This window comes from Procambarus clarkii, chromosome 37 (assembly GCF_040958095.1).
Source record: "Procambarus clarkii isolate CNS0578487 chromosome 37, FALCON_Pclarkii_2.0, whole genome shotgun sequence".
Classification (NCBI taxonomy): domain Eukaryota; kingdom Metazoa; phylum Arthropoda; class Malacostraca; order Decapoda; family Cambaridae; genus Procambarus; species Procambarus clarkii.
Window position 1 is genome coordinate 32,978,340 of NC_091186.1, and position 20,038 is coordinate 32,998,377.

Sequence of the window (20,038 nt, forward strand, 5' to 3'; positions counted from 1 at the left end):
AGATTAAAGCATGAATTGAAAAATGAAAATCAAGAATGACAAAAATTATATGATGGAAGGACAGCAGAAATTGAAACAGAACAGCAGAAGTAATTTTAACTAAATAAACAGAAGACTACAATTTTCTTCAAGTTTATATATGGCAGATATCAGCAGTTAAACTAGTTGGTCAATAATGAATATTGTTAATAAAAAGCAAAACAGGTTGACATTTAGGGGGTATGTATTAGACTACATACATTGAAGAGGTTCCTTATCTTATTTGTACAGCAGGCCTTAGTCCACCAGGTATAACTAGGATGTAGACACCAAATTTTCCTCGTGTGAGGTAGCTTCCATCACCCTGTTAACTGATACACAAAGCATGTTTCCTCGTCTTGACCTGTCAAAGGGGCGCTAGCTATGAAGCCAGAATCCTAATATATGACAGCTATATCAGAGAAAACACTATACATTTAACCATAAAGACCAAGGTTTAATTACCTTGTTTGAGTCGATCATTTGTGATCTAACCAGGTCACCCAATATCTACCTAATATTCAAGGCCACAAATGAAAGATAAACGGGTTTCGGAAAGACACCTCCCTTGTATTTGCTGACAGCGTGTTCATGATAAAGACCACTACTCTGATCTTCGTCACACTTCGTCCAAGAGAATTTATAGGAGCTGTTACTTGCTTCAACGACTCTGGGGCCGGATTCAGGAAGGTACTTACGAAGGTTTTTCCTCTTAGCTAAGAACGTTTTCCGTCTTAGCGCCTTCGTGGCGGCTACGTCCGTATTCAAGTAGCTACACTAAGTGGAAAAACCTTCGTAAGTTCATTCCGGGATTTAAGTGTGGTTTCGACCACTCGTAGCTTTACATAAACTGGATATAAGTCATTTTTTCTCTACTACATAACACTGGGATCGAGTTATGATATTGGAACATGACCAAAATATTATAGCTGGTGATCTTAGTGAAGAGGAGTCCTTCGTGTTAGTTATATATGCATTCTCTGCTTGAAACTTGAAGTAAATATGTGTTTGATGATAGTAGAATTAGTTTTATAATAGCAAGATTTTATACTAGTAGTTATTAAGTAAATAAACACTGGTGAACATGAAAAATGAGAGAAGGTGATGAGCCCTGCCTGATGGGATCATTTACTATCACCAAATGCCCCTGTTCACCTAGTAGTAAGGGTGTACCTTAGCTATACATACCCATTTCTAATGTATTTAGTTTGGTTTTATTTTGAAATTAAATCTGGGTGAGACATAAAATAAAAATATGCTGCACAAATGATGTTTGGTAAGAAGAAGGGTAAAAATGTCAAAAACTTTATTCATTGAATACTTAAAGCTATAATTATGACTATATAGATTTTAAAAAAAGAGAGAGGGAAGTAGGGGTCCAAGACTTCTTCCTGTTATACAATTTGGGTGTGGAACAAGTAATTATCAAAAGAAGGCACCATGCCGGGAAGGCTATGTAACAGTAAGGCAGTGAGGTGAGGCAGCTACTTATTTGAGAAATGCTTATTTTATTTACCTTATAAGCTTAGGCAACTTATTTTATTTGAGGAATACTCAGCTGATTCCTCTACATTTAGCATGGAACAAATTTGTGTCTAAGACCTCTTCCTGTTACTCAATTTGGCTGTGTGTAACCAAACTAGAAGTGCTCTACAAATCAAGGGATCCAGAATGTGGAATGACCTCCCGAATCATGTCAAAGGCTGTACCTCTCTCAACCAGTTTGAGTTAAACCAAGTACTGCCTAATTAACTCCATGTAACCTAACTTACCTCCTAAATGTCAACCCATGTCTTGATATTTTTTAAACAACGCTGTTTACCAACATGTGCAATTGCTGATTTATGCTATGTTAACCCCCCTTTTTGTATTTTTTATTCCTTCTTTCAACACAATTTATACCTAATGCCGATTACTATTATGTTTTAGTCTGTGTTATTTTCCCCCACACCTTGCCCGAAATGCTATGAGTATTAGTGGCTTTAGGTATTGTATGTACTAGCTCTGTCTATAAATAAAGAAAAGAGTAAGAGAGAGGGGGGAGGAAGAGCATGGGAGCACAAGACTTGAATTTGAGAAAGAAGAGAGCATTTGAGCAAATGAGTGAGAGAGAGGGGGTGGAAGAGAGAGAATAAGGGAGAGAGATAGGTCCCATGCTCTTCCTCCCCCCTCTCTCTTACTCTTTTCTCCTCGTTTCATGCTCTCACTCACTTGCTCTCTTGTTTTTCTTAGTAGATCTGATTCTTTACTATTGTAATTTTTATTATTACTAAGATAAAGAATGAACTTATATGTGAAAACAAAGTAAAAGAAGGAAAGAAGGTTAAGTGGGGTGGTGGGTTTGGGTAAAAATATACAAAGGAGAAACAAAACTACATCTGAAAGGTTAGGAAAAGGATAATATATTCAACAAATACGTCAAAAAACACAATAAACTACATCTGAAAGGTTAGGAAAAGGATAATATATTCAACAAATCCGTCAAAAACACAATAAACTACATCTGGAAGGTTAGGTTAAGGGGTTGGGGAATACGAATAAATAAATAATAACAAACATAATAAATACAACTTATGAGCAACTTGATGAACTTTAACAAATAACCCTTGATCTGCAAAAATGGCCATTTGAGAAATTTACCCTTGATTGCCCGAAACGCATTGCGTAATAGTGGCTTTAGGCATTGTATGTACTAGCTCTATCTATATATCAATCCATTAATGTAACATCACTTGTATGTATATACCTTACCTGAATAAACATCTGAAACGAGTAAATTCCCATATATAACAAAAATCCTTTGAAATGGTTAAACTCCCAATCTTAAACAAATAACACTTGAAATGCAAAAATGCCCATTTGAGAAATTAACCCTTGAAATGAGTAAATGAATATGAGACAATGATTGACGAAACACAAAAGACTAGCAGGAATAATTATGTAAGTTAGATCATGGCTGGTTTGGACTAGATAAGTTACGATACAGCAGTTTGGGAATGTAGATTAAGTTAGGTAAAGCAAGTTAGGTTACTTTAGGATAGGTAAGATAAGTTATGTAAGTTAGGTTGTGCAGGTTAAGTAAGATAGGTAATGTAAGGTAAGTCCTGTTAGGATAGGTAAAGTTAGGTTATGCAGGTTAAGTTAGGTACGATAGGTAAAGGTAAGGTAAGTTAAGTTAGGATAGGTAAAGTCAGGTTTAGGAACGTTACGCTAACTAAGCAACATTGGGTAGAGAGGATAGGTTACGTAGGATTTGGGCAGTGTAGTTCTGAGAACAGTTTTAGGGTAAAGTGACTAAGAAAATATATTTTAACAGAAGCGCCGGTATGGTATGAAAAGCTGAACTAGTTACATTTTGGAGAGAAATTTTATGACTGAAGATGTCTTGAAGAATAACATGATGGACGGAGAGTTTCTTTGATGAACGAATGTGTCTTAGAGAACAACTTTTTGGTGAACGAAGGTGAATTAGAGATATCTTTGAGGATTCTGAGAATAACTTTGATCAACGAAGATGGATTGGAAAGTTTCTCTAGTAGACGAAGGTGCCTTAGAGATTAACTTTTATGATTTAGAGAACAACATTGATGTCTTAGAGATTAACTTTTATGATTTAGAGAACAACATTGATGTCTTAGAGAACAACATTGATGTCTTAGAGAACAACTTTGATGAACAAAGATGACTTAGAAAGCTTCTCTGATGAACGAAAAGTTACTTAGAGAATAACTTTGATGACTGTATTTAACTTTTTGATGGCTCTGAGGTTGGTTTTGTTGAACGAGGATGTCTCAGAAGGCTTCTTTGAATAACGAAGGTGAGTCTGAGAATAACTTTTGATGACTCTGAGAATGACTTTGTTGTCTTAAGAGAATAACTTTGAGAGCTTAGAGAATGTCTTTGATGAACGGAAGGTTACTTAGAGAATAACATATCTTGACTGAGAATAACTTTTGATAGCTCTTAGAGAATAACTTTAGTTGTCTCTGAGAATAACTTTTATGAACGAAGATGTCTGAGATTGACTTTGACGTCTCTTGGAATAACTTTGTGGACATGAGAATATCTTTGGATAACTCTGAGATTAACTTTGATGTCTTTGAAACAACTTTGATGAACGAGAGTGAGTTAGAGATTACCTTTGTTAACTCTGAGATCAACTTTGATGAACAAAAGTGAGTTAGAGATTACATTTGATAACTCTAAGATTAACTTAGATGTCTCTAAGACAAACTTTTATAACATAGAAATTAACTTTAATGACCAAAGTGAGTTAGAGATTACCTTTGATGACTCCGAGAATAACTTTGATGAACAAAGATGTTTTGGAAAGTTTCTCTGAAGAACGAAGGTGACTCCGAGAATAACTTTGTTAACTCTTTGAATAACTTTGTTGACTTTGAGAATGTCTTTTGAGAACATGAGTAGTATTTTGTTAACTCAGAGAATAACTTTGGTGACTCTGAGAAAATCGGTGATGACTTTGAGAATGACTTCTGAGAACAAGAGTAGTATTTGAATGAGACTTTGATGTAATGAAGAGTAACTTTGATGTCTTTGAGTAAGTCCTTGATGTCTCGAAGAGTGTCTTTGACTATATTTCTTACTTAACGACATATAATTTTAGTTAGGAACAATGATGAATATGACTATTTTAGCAAAGTGAAAGGCTACTTTAGTTAAGAACAGTGTTGGAAAGAGGTTATACATGACTATTTCAGATGAGAGAAGTGATATTTCAGTTAAGAAATGACAGGGAAACATGATGAAGTAACTATTTTTATTTGACTGATGAATACTTGTAGTTAAGGAAAAAGACAAACATGACGAGGGAGACTATTTTGTGCTCCCCAAAGTATAATGTCCGTTAAGAACAGCGATGAAAGATATCTTTGGTTATTTTTCTTACTTGACAAAACATAATTTTAGTTAGGAACAATGATGATGAATATGACTTTTTCTGTTGATTGATGGATAATTTTAGTTATGAAATGACAATGAAACATGAAGAACACAGATATTTTTCTGATGACTAGGGAATAAGTTTAGTTATGAACAGGGTTGGAAAGATTCCTTTGACTATTTTTGGTTGATTGGATAATAAGTTTAGTTGAGAAATGAGGAAAGTGACTATGTTTTAGTTGATTGGCGAAAGATTTTTAGTTAAGAAGTTACAAGAAATTGTAACTATTTAATTATTAAGCTGACGACGACGAGAATTACTTTGACATAGTTTTGTAAATAAAAACTGAGTGACTAAAATTGTTGAGGGGTCTGTATTGCCGTATAATATTATTTGACAAAGAACTAGTTAGTGAATGGAAGAAACAAATTGGTATAAAGAAACAAAGAACATAAAAAAAAATTGAGGTTAAGTAGGGGAATGAACACAGTGAACATACGGTGAACGCAGAAAACGTGTAAGAAAAAGTTGATGAATAGAGTGAGCATGCAGGGAGTATGAACTTATAGAGAATATGAAAACATGATAAGGAACATAGGGAATACAAGAATGAACACTGAACATGTGAAGAACAAGCTAAGAACATTGAGAACATGAATATTGAGTATAAAAGTTATACAGAGAACATATGATGTACATGAAAACCTGACAAAGAACATAGTGAACATACGGGGAAAATGGTAGAAAACAGAAAAAAATGAGAAAAACAGGTGAAAAGAATTGAACTGAGCATGCTGTGAACATTTGTAGAACATGGAATGAACACAGAAAACATGTAAGAAAAAGTTGATGAATAGAGTGGACATGCAGGGAATATGAACTTATAGAGAATATGAAGACATGATAAGGAACATAGGGAATACAAGAATGAACACTGAACATGTGAAGAACAAGCTAAGAATTGAAATCAACTATTTTTTTCACATATTATGCTAACACCATATGTCTATATGGTGAGAGATGTAACGAAGATGGACTAAGTCATACTTTCATTTAAAAACGATATTTGGTCTGTAGAAAGTTGATTTGCGTTACGTTACGTTACGTTACATTGTGTTATAGAGGGTTAAAACTGGTATACCGTAATATTCATATGCTAAGAGATGTAATGGAGATATTGTGTTTGGCTAAATGAGTTCACATTTCAATAATGATATTCGGACAACAGCCAGAAAGTTGATCTCTACGTTACTTAATGATGATATAATGCGATGCAATCGTGTGCTAATATTTTATTTGTGTTAGAATGTAAGGGCTATAGGAGTTTGTCTAGACTTGCATACATTTTCAAACGCTATTTATGTAGGCAGTAGAAAGACTGGTTTCCCATTACGCTACATTGACTGTGTTACAAGAACTGAAAAACAGACTTAACCCAGACCTATTTCACTATCGACTCACCGGTCTTATTCTCATCGATTGGTGTTTACATTGGATGACGTAGGTCTTAAGAGAGACAGCCTTGATGGAGAAAGATACGTGAACAGCGGCAGCAGGAGAAAGGAAATGATGTTACTTTCCCCAACTACTAAATGATCTGGAGAGAGAGAGAGAGAGAGAGAGAGAGAGAGAGAGAGAGAGAGAGAGAGAGACTGAGAGACAGAGAGACAGAGAGACAGAGAGACAGAGAGACAGAGAGACAGAGAGAGAGAGAGAGAGAGAGAGAGAGAGAGAGAGAGAGAGAGAGAGAGAGAGAGAGAGAGAGAGAGAGAGAGAGAGAGAGAGAGAGAGAGAGAGAGAGAGAGAGACTGAGAGACAGAGAGACAGAGAGACAGAGAGACAGAGAGATAGAGAGAGAGAGAGAGAGAGAGAGAGAGAGAGAGAGAGAGAGAGAGAGAGAGAGAGAGAGAGAGAGAGAGACTGAGAGACAGAGAGACAGAGAGAGAGAACAGCAAATTATGATTTGTTATAATAATAAGATTGAAGACCAGCTTATGACTGGATATTCTTAAAAAAATACTATTTGAGCAAAGAATGGTGATACTAAAGCTTAGAACAGAACATCCGGTCTGGGAATGGGGGCAGTGATGGTTTGGCCATGGAGGGGGGTGGTAGGGGTAAGGGTAAGTGGGGGTGGACGGGGAGAGGGTAAGGCCGAGCCATTACATCCTCCATCTCAATACACCTCAAACCATCACGAAGGTGAGACAGCAGCGAGAGGGGCTGCCGGTTCATTCATTCAGGAGTCTTGCTATGGATGTAGGACGAAGAGGTGATGGAGATTGAGTAAACATGCATACATTTCAATGATATTTATTTGGCCAGCAGATGTTGTGATCACAGTTAACAAGAACAATTTGTAGGTAGAGATCGCGTCTCCGTGACGATGTGAAATGTTTCTCTCTTTTAGTAAACGCTAACCTACTGACTTTGACTGAGTTTACTAAGTGAAGTGCCGTGTGGTGGACTTTAGAGAGGGTGAGAGAGAGCGAGTGAGAGAGAGAGAGAGAGAGAGAGAGAGAGAGAGAGAGAGAGAGAGAGAGAGAGAGAGAGAGAGAGAGAGAGAGAGAGAGAGAGAGAGAGAGAGAGAGAGAGAGAGAGAGAGACAGAGAGACAGAGAGAGAGAGAGACAGAGAGACAGAGAGAGAGACAGAGAGAGAGACATAGAGAGAGAGAGAGACAGAGAGAGAGACAGAGAGAGAGAGACAGAGAGACATAGAGAGAGAGAGAGAGAGAGAGAGAGAGAGAGAGAGAGAGAGAGAGAGAGAGAGAGAGAGAGAGAGAGAGAGAGAGAGAGAGAGAGAGAGACAGAGAGACATAGAGAGAGACAGAGAGACAGAAAGACAGAGAGAGAGAGAGAGAGAGAGAGAGAGAGAGAGAGAGAGAGAGAGAGAGAGAGAGAGAGAGAGAGAGAGAGAGAGAGAGAGAGAGAGAGAGAGAGAGAGAGAGAGAGAGAGAGACATAGAGAGAGAGAGTTCTTGACACACTATGTAACCCGCATATAATGTAGAGAGAGAGAAGCTGTATACATAATCAGATAGCTTGTTAATCAATGTGTGTCAAACTCCCAGGACTGCATTTTGGAATTTGTATGTTGCGCTCATGGCTCACCTTTGAGAAAGAACATTGTCACACTCAATGCTATGTGCCGGTGAGAGCTGTGTCATGAGAGAGTATGGTATGCCATATTGCTGTCACTCCCAGCAGTGTGGTGGTGGTGATGGTATGTGGGTATGTCCTGCTATGTGGATGGAGGGGGGGGGGTGAGGGGGGGGGCATGACTGACTGACTATGTTAGAGGTTGATGATGACATTCGCAACAGTTAGACCTCAGCCTTTGAAGAGGTAACCCATGTGGACATGTGGTGACACTCCTCATAGCTACGTGGTAGGTATAGCCCACATATCCTTAGCGCTCTGGAAGCAGAGAGGCTACATAAAACTGTCATTCTTTAAGAAAAAATAATGACTACTTTCACACACACACAAACCCACTGCCAGCTGTTACCTCCCTTTCCCCTCCTTCTCCCCCTCCAAATCTTAAGACGCTGGTCTCTCACGCTCCCCTCATCACTTCCTGCCCATATCTTGAGGTTATCTTGAGATGATTTCGGGGCTTTAGTGTCCCCGCGGCCCGGTCCTCGACCAGGCCTCCACCCCCAGGAAGCAGCCCGTGACAGCTGACTAACACCCAGGTACCTATTTTACTGCTAGGTAACAGGGGCATAGGGTGAAAGAAACTCTGCCCATTATTTCTCGCCGGCGCCTGGGATCGAACCCAGGACCACAGGATCACAAGTCCCGCGTGCTGTCCGCTCGGCCGACCGGCTCCAGATCGTTCCATGTAGGGGGAGAACTAATGGACGTCATTGATATCCTCTCAGGTACTGGGACTCCCCCCTCCCTTCACAACATAACCTACACTCCTCCTCTTCCCCCTCCTCTTCCTCCCTACATGACTGCATACCAACCACTTAGCTTCCAACCCCAACATGTCACTCTCTCAAGTGACGCCTGACCGGATGCCACGCGTCATAACATCCGGGAAATTCCCCAAAAACCATGTGTGACGACGACGACGCGCTGCGACTACGACGTCGCGCCTCACCTGCTCAGATGGCACTCAAGAGTGCCACCTGGGGCAGCTGGTGCGCGTCGCCGTAGTCACACTTTACACTACTCAGTGGCTCGCTGAAAACAGTCGTACTGACTGTGTGGTAAGGCGTACTGATTCTTGTGTGGTATTGTGGCAAGTGCAATAATATGTATTGTTTCATTGCAGATAAGAGATTCCAGATCGTTCCAGATTTCCGAAGTACTGAAATGCACACCATACAAGCTTGGTGGATCTAGGTGCAAGGTAAAATAATTTACATTTACTTGAATATATTTTTAGCTAATTATCAGTATATATATATATATATATATATATATATATATATATATATATATATATATATATATATATATATATATATATATATATATATATATATATATATATATATATATATATATATATATATATGGTGCGATTATATATATATAATCGCAGAAAATTATTAAATATAGAGGTCTAGCACACTGCTACAGCTTTGCTCCGATCGGCTCGGAGACCCTCGGTTCGTGGGGAAAATGTGCATTGAAGTTCCTGAAGGAATTGGGGGACAAATTGATCAGCGCTACAAAAGACCAGAGAGCAAAAAGTTTCTTGTTCCAGCGCCTCAGTGTTGCGATTCAGAGGGGAAATGCCTGTTGCGTCTTGGGCACTAGTCCAACTTCAGAGGAATTCGAAGAAGTGTTTGACTTGCAACAATGATCGAACCCGTCTGTGACATTCATCAATGTTTCCCAGTGTTGTGTTTTTCAAGAGATCCATAACCTTTAAGCACCTTTTTGCATTATTATTTTTGTATCAACCCATGTATATCTTATAACCATCAAATGCATAATAAAGCACAAAAAATAAAAAAGGAAGGGGGTGGTAGGAGAAAAGCACACAGAAACTGTATTGGAGGGGATCTAAACATTCCCTCTAATGCGTTATGCGTGGTTTCCTCCGAGGCTATGGGTCCCCCTTCTTCCAGCTAGAGGTGGTACTCCCTTCTATATAAAAAATATATATATATTTAAAAAATATATATATATAAAATATATATATATAAAATATATATATATATATATATATATATATATATATATATATATATATATATATATATATATATATATATATATATATATATATATATATATATAACTGAAAACTCACACCCCAGAAGTGACTCGAACCCATACTCCCAGGAGCAACGCAACTGGTATGTACAAGACGCCTTAATCCACTTGACCATCACGACTGGACAAAATGAGGTGATAGCCGAAGCTATTTGAGCCACCCCACCGCCGGCACTCGGATGGTAATCTTGGGCATAGCATTTGACCAAATCACCTCATTCTTTGGGGCACACGTGAGGAACACAAATGCGAACAAGCCTGAATGGTCCCCAGGACAATATGCAACTGAAAACTCACACCCCAGAAGTGACTCGAACCCATACTCCCAGGAGCAACGCAACTGGTATGTACAAGACGCCTTAATCCACTTGACCATCACGACCGGACAAAATGAGGTGATAGCCGAAGCTATTTGAGCCACCCCACCGCCGGCACTCGGATGGTAATCTTGGGCATAGCATTTTACCAAATCACCTCATTCAAATATATTGTGTTATCAAATTGTTCAGTGAGGATCCACAAGGCCTTCTCTGAGTACTCTTTATTTTCTTCTCCGAGGCTATGGGTCCCTACACTTGCACCAGAGGTGGTACCCCTTCTATATATATATATATATATATATATATATATATATATATATATATATATATATATATATATATATATATATATATATATATATATATATATATATATTTATATATATATATATATATATATATATATATGTCGTACCTAGTAGCCAGAATGCACTTCTCGGCCTACTATGCAAGGCCCGATTTGCCTAATAAGCCAAGTTTTCCTGAATTAATATATTTTCTCAATTTTTTTTCTTATGAAATGATAAAGCTACCCATTTCATTATGTATGATGTAAATTTATTTTTATTTGAGTTAAAATTAACGTAGATATATGACCGAACCTAACCAACCCTACCTAACCCAACCTAACCTATCTTTATAGGTTAGGTTTGGTTAGGTAGCCGAAAAAGTTAGGTTAGGTTAGGTTAGGTAGGTTAGGTAGGCCAAAAACCACTAATTCATGAAAACTTGGCCTATTAGACAAATTGGGCCTTGCATAGTAGGCTGAGAAGTGCGTTCTGGCTACTAGGTACGACATATATATATATATATATATATATATATATATATATATATATATATATATATATATATATATATATATATATATATATATGTCGTACCTAGTAGCCAGAACTCACTTCTCAGCCTACTATTCAAGGCCCGATTTGCCTAATAAGCCAAGTTTTCCTGAATTAATATATTTACTATATTTTTTTTCTTATGAAATGATAAAGCAACCCTTTTCTCTATGTATGAGGTCAATTTTTTTTTATTGGAGTTAAAATTAACGTAGATATATGACCGAACCTAACCAACCCTACCTAACCTAACCTAACCTATATTTATCGGTAAGGTTAGGTTAGGTAGCCAAAAAAAGCTAGGTTAGGTTAGGTTAGGTAGGTTAGGTAGACGAAAAAACATTAATTCATGAAAACTTGGCTTATTAGGCAAACCGGGCCTTGAATAGTAGGCTGAGAAGTGCGTTCTGGCTATTAGGTACGACATATATATATATATATATATATATATATATATATATATATATATATATATGTCGTACCTAGTAGCCAGAACGCACTTCTCAGCCTACTATGCAAGGCCCGATTTGCCTAATAAGCCAAGTTTTCCTGAATTAATATTTTTTCTCTAATTTTTTTCTTATGAAATGATAAAGCTACCCATTTCATTATGTATGAGGTAATTTTTTTTTATTGGAGTTAAAATTAATGTAGATATATGACCAAACCTAACCAACCCTACCTAACCTAACCTAACCTATCTTTATAGGTTAGGTTACGTTAGGTAGCCGAAAAAGTTAGGTTAGGTTAGGTTAGGTAGGTTAGGTAGTCGAAAAACAAATAATTCATGAAAACTTGGCTTATTAGGCAAATCGGGCCTTGCATAGTAGGCTGAGAAGTGCATTCTGGCTACTAGGTACGACATATATATGTATATAAATATATACAGTATATAAATATATAAATATATAAATATATATATAATATATTATATGTGTGTGTATAAATTTGTGTGTGTGTGTAAGTCACGGAAATTAACATGTGGTGAAAAATGTGAGTGTCAGACCACGGAAGAAGAATTGAAACAGGAAATTCCTTAAGTACTTTCATATTTAAATAATACATGATCAGAAGGAATCAAGTAAATGTAAATTATTTCAGGAGGAATGATTCCTTCTGAAGATATATTATTGAAATACGAAAGTACTTAAGGAAATCCTAAGTGTAGTTACAGGATGAGAGCTACACTCGTGGTGTCCCATTTTCCCAGCACTCTTTGTCATATAATGCTTTGAAACTTTTGACGGTTTTGGCCTCCACCACCTTCTCACCTAACTTGTTCCAACCGTTTACCATTCTGTTTGCAAAAGTGAATTATCTTACATTTCTTCGGCATCTTTGTTTAGTTCGTTTAAATCTATAACCTCCTGTTCTTGAAATTCCAGGTCTCGGGAAATCTTCCCTATCAAGTTTATCAATTCCTGTTTTGTACGTAGTGATCATATCTCCTCTTTTCCTTCTGTCTTCTAGTTTTGGAATATTTAATGCCTCTAATGTCTCCTCATAAATCCTGCCCTTCAGTTTTGGTATGAATGTTTGTGTGCCTTCATCGTATATTTTGCAAAATATGGAATACATCTCATTTACTTTACTTTAAGAATATGGTTCGATCAATTAAAAACCCTCTTGTTCAAATTGCAGAGACTGAAAGAGATGCAGCATGCTCAATGGATTATATATTAGTGATTATTATTAGGATTATATATTAGTGAATCATATTAGTGATTCAATTATTATGGTCATAAAACAATAAACAAATAGTTTTGCTGTTATTACACTCTATTCACAGGTTATATATAAGTATCTGCATGTTTTGTTCACCATTACAAACCACTAAGTTGGTTTGATTTTTGTTGAGATTGTTATTTATGATAAGATTCCTTACGTTATCTGAGAATGAAGCTATGTTGGTATTGGGAAATCTATAGATGGCACTTATAGTCAAGGAGGATTTAAGGGATTTACTGGAGAACTTGGCAAAGGTATATTCACAATAGTCGTCTCTATTACTAATGACACTTGCAGATGAAGGTATCTTTGTAAGATATTGCTATGCCACCTCCTTTTTTTATTAGGCCTGCAGTTGTGAATGGCTTTATTATCAGCCAAGTTGTAGCATACAACATAGCATATATATATATATATATATATATATATATATATATATATATATATATATATATATATATATATATATATATATATATATATATATATATATATATATATATTCAAAATTCGTCAGTGTACTACATTCTTGTTATTGCTTTTAGGTGATGCTTTTAACCAGTGTACGTGGGTCTGATTGTGCAACCACGGTTCGAAGAATAATGAAGATATGAACAAACGGCCTGTGGTCACTATACAGTCTGGAAGGGCAAAAGAAGAAATTGGCATTTCTACAAAAACAAGAACTATATAATGTTATTTTAAGTAAGTAACCAAAAAATTAAATAATTTTTTTAAAGTTTAAAATTCACTTAAAAATTTAAATTTTAAGTTAAAAAATTTCAACCAAAAAACTTAATATTTTTCATATTTGGAACCATTCCATAATATTTTCCCAAGCATAAATGATTATATTTCTATCACTTGCTCTTAAGATTGTTTCATTTAATAGAGGTTGGGCATAATTGTTCTCTGCTGCTAATAGAACTGACTGACTTAGCTATAGGAAAATGTAAACTTAATTGGTTTATACATTACAGTATTTTGCAGTTTATTTCATGATCCTGTGCTTAATACTTGCATAAATAGTAGATTACAAAATGCATTTTTATATCATTAGTATTGAATAATAATAATGCAAATAATTGACTTATAAATTATGTACAATTAATTGGTAGGTGATATTATATTATTAATATTTTTTTCATTCTTGCAAAGCCTTAACAAAGCCATTAACATGTTAATATAAACTTGATCACCTTCCACTTATTTTCTCATGTGCTACCTACATGTACAAAACCTTATTCCTAAATGCATATTTTGTTCTGAAACTTGTCCTTTATATGTTGTGTATCACCATCTCTGGAGAGTTTTATCTGATTGATGTATAAATTACTTTTAATTTTACAGAATATTATTGTTATACTGAATTATTATATAAATAACTTAATTTTACAGAATCATCTATCAACACACAACCACAAGTTGAGGAGGAGGATGTGACCTTCCAGATTTCTGAAGTACTGAAACATGCACCAAACAGGCCTGGTGGATCTAGGTACAAGGTAAAATAATTTTTTTTTTTTTTTTTACTAATTGTCCGATATATATATATATATATATATATATATATATATATATATATATATATATATATATATATATATATATATATATATATATATATAAATAAATAAATATATATATAAATATATATATAATGTGTCGTACCTAGTAGCCAGAACGCACATCTCAGCCTACTATGCAAGGCCCGATTTGCCTAATAAGCCAAGTTTTCATGAATTAATGTTTTTTCGACTACCTAACCTAACATTTTCAGCTACCTAACCTAACCTATAAAGATAGGTTAGGTAGGGTTGGTTAGGTTCGGTCATATATCTATATTAATTTTAACTCCAATAAAAAAAAAATTGACCTCATACATAATGAAATGGACAGCTTTATCATTTCATAAGAAAAAAAATAGAGAAAATATATTAATTCATGAAAACTTGGCTTATTAGGCAAATCGGGCCTTGCATAGTAGGCTGAAAAGTGCGTTCTGGCTACTAGGTACGACATATATAAATATATATATATATATATATATATATATATATATATATATATATATATATATATATATATATATATATGTATATATATATATATATATATATATATATATATATATATATATATATATATATATATATATATATATATATATATATAGTGTGTGTGTAATTACCTAAGTGTAGTTACAGGATGAGACCGTCTTCCCAGCACTCTTTGTCATATAACGCTTTGAAACTACTGACAGTCTTGGCCTCCACCACCTTCTCACCTAACTTGTTCCAACCGTCTACCACTCTATTTGCGAAAGTGAATTTTCTTATATTTCTTTAGCATCTGTGTTAAGCTAGTTTCAATCTATGACCTCCTGTTCTTGAAGTTCCAGGTCTCAGGAAATCTTCCCTGTCGATTTTATCAATTCATGTTACTATTTTGTATGTAGTGATCATATCACCTCTTTCTTCTGTCTTTTAGTTTTGGCATATTTAATGCCTCTAACCTCTCCTCGTAGCTCTTGCACTTCAGTTCTGGGAGCCACTTAGTAGCATGTTTTGCACCTTTTCCAGTTTGTTGATGTGCTTCTTAAGATATGGGCCAACTTCTGTTGTTGGGCACCACACAACAGCTGCATATTCTAGCTTTGGCGTAACAAAAGTCATGAACAATTTCTTTAGTATATCACCATCCATGTATTTAAACGCAATTCTAAAGTTAGAAAGCGTAGCATAGGCTCCTCGCACAATATTCTTTATGTGGTCCTCAGGTGATAGTTTTCTATCTAGAACCACCCCTAGATCTCTTTCTTTATCAGAATTTTTTAAAGATTTCTCACATAATGTATAGGTTGTGTGGGGTCTATGTTCTCCTGTTCCACATTCCATAACATGGCATTTATTAACATTAAATTCCATTTGCCAAGTGGTGCTCCATATACTTATTTTATCCAGGTTTTCTTGAAGGGCATGACAATCATCTAAATTTCTTATCCTTCCTATTATCTTAGCATCATCAGCAAACATGTTCATGTAATTCTGTATACCAACTGGTAGATCATTTATGTAGACAATAAACATCACTGGTGCAAGAACTGAACCCTGTGGTACTCCACTTGTGACATTTCTCCAGTCTGATACATTGCCTCTGATTACTGCCCTCATTTTTCTATCAGTCAGAAAATTTTTCATCCATGTTAGAAGCTTACCTGTCACCCCTCCAATATTTTCCAGTTTCCAGAACAACCTCTCTATGTGGAACTCTGTCGAATGCCTTTTTTAGGTCCAGATAGATGCAGTCAACCCAACCATCTCTTTCCTGTAATATATCTGTTGCTCGATCATAGAAACTGAGTAAATTCGATACACAGGATCTTCCAAATCGAAAACCACACTGTCTGTCTGAAATTATATCATTTCTCTCCAGGTGTTCTACCCATTTAGTTTTAATTATTTTTTCCAATATTCCAATTCCAATTTTTTCCAATAATGTGTGTGTGTGTATGTATATTTGTGTTGTTGAATATGACCGAAAGTCATAGTCTTTCTGCCCCTCTCCTTACTGCTATTGTTGTTTCTCGTATCTTTGTATTGCTTGTATGTTTGGGCAATTTTTCCCCTTTTCCTAGTTCTGCATCTCTGCTTTAGTATAAATTTTGTTGTGCCATTATCATATATTTCACAAAACTTGACATACATCTCATTTACTTCATGTCCTAACAGCAAGTGTTTCTCAAATTCCTTAAGGAAATATCCGAGTTCCCCATAATGACCTCTCCACAAGTCAGGTTTTTCAACTGCTTCAAGCTCATTTTCTTCCAGATTATAATGCATTGCATACTTTATTCCCAAAAAGACATGGTCACTTTTACCCAAGTGACCATGTCACTTGGGTAAAAGGAGGGAGGTACTGAAAGGAGGAAAAGGGAGGTACCAAAGGAGGGAGGTACTGAATGATAAATATATCTTTCTCTTTCCTGGTAAATATAATATCCAGCATGGAGGGAACATCCCCTTCCCTCATCCTCGTAGCTTGTTTAACATGTAGAAACATGAATGTTTACAGGGAGAGGTTTACGAAATTATATATATATATATATATATATATATATATATATATATATATATATATATATATATATATATATATATATATATATATATATATATATAAAGTTTGTGTGTGTGTAATTTATATAAATAAATAATTAAATATTAATTTTGTTAATATCTTTTCAGGGAAAACTTGCAAGTACAATTCGTATACAAGAGGGGCAACAAGAGCCAGAGGATGTCTACTAAGAAAATATATAAGTCTTTATCCTCACACTCTTGATATATGGTCTTCTCTGGTCTCTTTATTTTCTCTCCTCACAAATGTCCCTTTTTTTATTTCTTTTACGTTTCTCTCCTGTTTTTCTTGTCTTTTAATCTCTCCTTTTCTCCTCTCTTCTAACACCTCTCGTTTCCTGTCTCTTCTAGCTTCTCTCTTCCTTTACTTTTTATATTTGTGGTATTCATTTATGTCATTTTTATCTTGTATATTTTTCTTGTATCTTTTTCTTATCTTGTGTTTCTCTTCCCCTTCTCTTGAATGATTTCTCATTTCTCTCCTCTCTCTGTTGTTTCTGTTCTGTCTTCTCTCTCCTTGCCTTAATTTTGTTCTGTCTCCTCTTTTGTTGTGTGTGTGTCTTTCTGTCTCTGTCTGTCTGTCTCTCTCTCTCTCTCTCTCTCTCTCTCTCTCTCTCTCTCTCTCTCTCTCTCTCTCTCTCTCTCTCTCTCTCTCTCTCTCTCTCTCTCTCTCTCTCTCTTTCTTTCTCTTTCTTTCTCTCGCTCTCTCTCTGGCTCTCTTGCTCTCTCTCTCTCTGGCTCTCTCTCTCGCTCTCTCTCTCTCTCTCTCTCTCGCTCTCTCTCTCTGGCTCTCTTGCTCTCTCTCTCTGGCTCTCTTGCTCTCTCTCTCTGGCTCTCTCTCTCTCTCTGGCTCTCTCTCTCTCTCTGGCTCTCTCTCTCTGTCTCTCTCTCTCTCTCTCTCTCTCTCTCTCTCTCTCTCTCTCTCTCTCTCTCTCTCTCTCTCTCTCTCTCTCTCTCTCTCTCTCTCTCTCTCTCTCTCTGGCTCTCTCTGGCTCTGGCTCTCTCTCTCTCTGGCTCTGGCTCTCTCTCTGGCTCTCTCTCTCTGGCTCTCTCTCTCTCTGGCTCTGGCTCTCTCTCTGGCTCTCTCTCTGTGGCTCTCTCTCTCTGGCTCTCTCTGGCTCTGGCTCTCTCTCTCTCTGGCTCTGGCTCTCTCTCTCTCTCTCTGGCTCTGGCTCTCTCTCTCTCTCTGGCTCTCTCTTTCTCTCTGGCTCTCTCTCTCTCTCTCTCTCTCTCTCTCTCTCTCTCTCTCTCTCTCTCTCTCTCTCTCTCTCTCTCTCTCTCTCTCTCTTGCTCTCTCGCTCTCTCTCTCTCTCTGGCTCTCTACAGAGCGCTATCACCACAATCCTGCTATTATCAGAACCCTGGTCAGTTATATCAGTCAGGGGTCTTTTGTAATAATATCATCGCTACATAATAGCATGAACAAGTATATTTTGGCATTTTTAGGCGATGCTGTGGTCACAAGCTGAACAGCAGTGCCGTAGCTCATGCTGCGTGCGTCAGGCTTGGTTGCTCACTCAATACTGAGGCCAATAACACCCGGGAGTTTGGCCCACGATTTTTTTTTTAAAATGGTGTCTGTTTACAAGAGCCCTGATGAAGGTGTGGGGCACCCCATGTATCCGCGGGCCGTTTAAATCTTGTGTAGTACTCCAACACGTCATATGATGTGATGCGCACTTTAAGGGTTAATCTCTACCACTGAAGGATCCTTTGCCAGTTCCTGCATTTTAGATGCCATCACTAATAACTTTAGCTCCTAGCAAAAGAAAAAATTAAAAAATAAAAATTGGAAAAAACAAAAATTTGCACGGCCCCTAACACAAGGCCACACTTACCTCAATCGTGAAGGGATCCAGCTGGGTGTCCAGTCAGTGCAAGATATATCCTTTGCTAGATGAGCTGGGCCCTAGGCTAACACACAACCGTTCTGCAGAAAACAAGAATTTTTAGTTTTGGCACTCAAAAATCTAATTTTTTACAATTACAACATTCATCCTGGACAGGCCAACCACTTGTTATAAATGTTGGCTGCTATAGGGGATCTAGTATTATTATGGAGTAGGGTCAGCAGTTAGAATTAAGATGTATCATAAGTAATGGAGATCATATAGGCCCAGCCCCAATAAAAATATAAAACAGTAATAACTAAGTAGCTTCCAGAAAAGGTCAGCCTTTTCACTGATCTCCTACACAGGAAGAATGGATACTCCTTTAAAACTAACTTATTCATTAAACCTTCTTAACAACCCCCCCCCCCCCATATACATTCACAACAAAAACAATAATTACTTTACCACACTATCTTACGTTAACTACCTTGGTCCACATAGACAGGATACAAGGTTTACACTTGGGACAAGCTAGGGTAAAGTCTACTAGGCAAGGGACACTAGCTAACTCTATAGGTAGCTTATTGGTACTACTGGAGCCCACGTGGTTCCACTGGGACCCCTTAGAGTAACTTAGCAATATAAACACTAGTGATACCCTAAACACATTACTAACACTTATACCAGAAAATGAGAATACAGCACTTTACTTATCTTGGTAAACTAGACACAGGATAAGGTAAGAGAGAGAAGTAGGAGGAAGGGGAGAGGGATGCAGAGAAACCCAGTAGAGATGTTGACACCACGACGCCAGCCAGAGAAGGAAGCCAGCCTGAAGTCTCAGCTTTCTCCAGCTGACTCGCTGCCGGCCGACTACTCAGCTAATCGTACAGCAGCCTTATATCCAAGTTTACTCAGATCTACTTTACAATACTTTCTAATCATTTTTAAACATAGTTGATGCCTATTTTATTAATTAATAATCAACCACAAGCTCAGTCTTTAACTGCTCTGTGAGAAA

At 36.7% G+C, this 20,038-nt stretch overlaps 1 long non-coding RNA gene across 1 annotated transcript; it reads left to right on the top strand.

Moving 5' to 3' along the window:
- Positions 1-13,595: 13,595 nt before the first annotated feature.
- Positions 13,596-17,854, top strand: LOC138371969 (uncharacterized). Its single transcript, XR_011230596.1, has 3 exons — positions 13,596-13,751; positions 14,445-14,551; positions 17,294-17,854. It is a non-coding gene; the product is annotated as an uncharacterized lncRNA (long non-coding RNA).
- Positions 17,855-20,038: the final 2,184 nt, after the last annotated feature.